The 1,358-nt window shown below is 39.3% G+C and overlaps 1 pseudogene; it reads right to left on the reverse strand.

Moving 5' to 3' along the window:
- Positions 1-421: 421 nt before the first annotated feature.
- Positions 422-745, reverse strand: LOC102819624 (annotated as a pseudogene).
- Between the last annotated feature and the right edge of the window lie 613 nt (positions 746-1,358).

Here is a 1,358-nt window from a genome sequence, read left to right on the forward strand (position 1 = left end):
TATGGATATTATTGTTCTATCACTGACATCATTGTACATCAAAAGACATCTTGAAATGTCCTTTGTGACCATGATGTGACACCTTTCCTCTTCAGTTTGTTGTTCTGGCATATTAAGCCATATGATTGTCCTATTCAGAATGACCAGTACCAGTCTATTTCAGCTCATGAATGCCTAGGGTTTCCATTTCATTTTTGACGTTTTCCAATTTTCTTTGATTCATATTTCTTACATATCACATTCTGTTTAATTGATGGATATTTGCAGCTGTTTCTTCTTATTTTGAGTCATGCCCCATTAGTACATGAAAGTTTTGAAAACTTTGCTCCATTCACTTTGAGGAGGTAGCAGTACTTCTCCAGTTGTAGTTTTTAAACATAACATTAAGATTTTATTGTTTTAATATAAAATGAGATGAAGTTTAGAACTGGATCACCTGGCCCTTTCTCTTCTTATCTTCTCCCAGTTCAAAATGCTTGCATCTCGTAATAGTCAGCATTCTCTTAGATCTGCAGTTGGGCTCAACACATTCAAACCTCAACACAATCTTCTTTGTAGTTTTATTTAGCCTTTTTCTGGAAAAACGGCTGAGTCTGTCCACCATACCCACTCTACTTCCGGTCATTATGCCGCTTTCCCTAGGCATATGGAGAATCTTTGCCCTTATTTACTGTGTCACTTTGTGGGGCTGGTGCTTGCCACACTGATTACAGAAAGTCCACCGGGTTTTAGGAATGCTTACCATGTTTGTGGGAGTGCTACTTGCACAAAAAGTCCTGCTTATATTTTGAGTGTCTTTCAACTTGAGGGGGGCTCATCTTCTGGCACTATATCAGACAATGGTCTGTGGATGTTCTTAAGGTTTTCAGTGTTAGTTTTTCAGAAATGGTCTGCCTTTTCCTTCTTAATCTGTCTGAATTTGGAAGCTCTGTTGAAATGTGTCCACTGTAGTGTTTGAAATACTGGTGGCTTAGCTTCCAGCATCACAGCAACATGTAAGCCACTACAGTATGAGTAGTGGACATAGGTGGTGGTAGTGGTGAATGTCTGTAAGGACATGCCATCGAACTCCGCATTATTATATGATGCTTTGTGAAACTCTGAAGTCTTTCATCCTATCCAAGATGCATTTCAAACTAGAGTTTATAATTCCATTTCTCCTCAGTAGTTTGAAGAAGGAGAAGAAAAAGACACCTCTGAGGTTTGGGGGTATTGATAGGAATTATGTGCTCTGGTTCTGCTCCAGTGGCATGGGTTGGGGCCAGAGACTGAACTCCTTGTTCTTTCCACTCACTCACTTCTTTTTCTTTTCTTCCTTTTAAGTGAGTTGTTGTTGTTAAGTTCCATCGGGTTAGTTC

Source organism: Chrysochloris asiatica, unplaced genomic scaffold (genome assembly GCF_000296735.1).
Source record: "Chrysochloris asiatica unplaced genomic scaffold, ChrAsi1.0 scaffold07647, whole genome shotgun sequence".
NCBI classification, from domain to species: Eukaryota; Metazoa; Chordata; class Mammalia; order Afrosoricida; family Chrysochloridae; genus Chrysochloris; species Chrysochloris asiatica.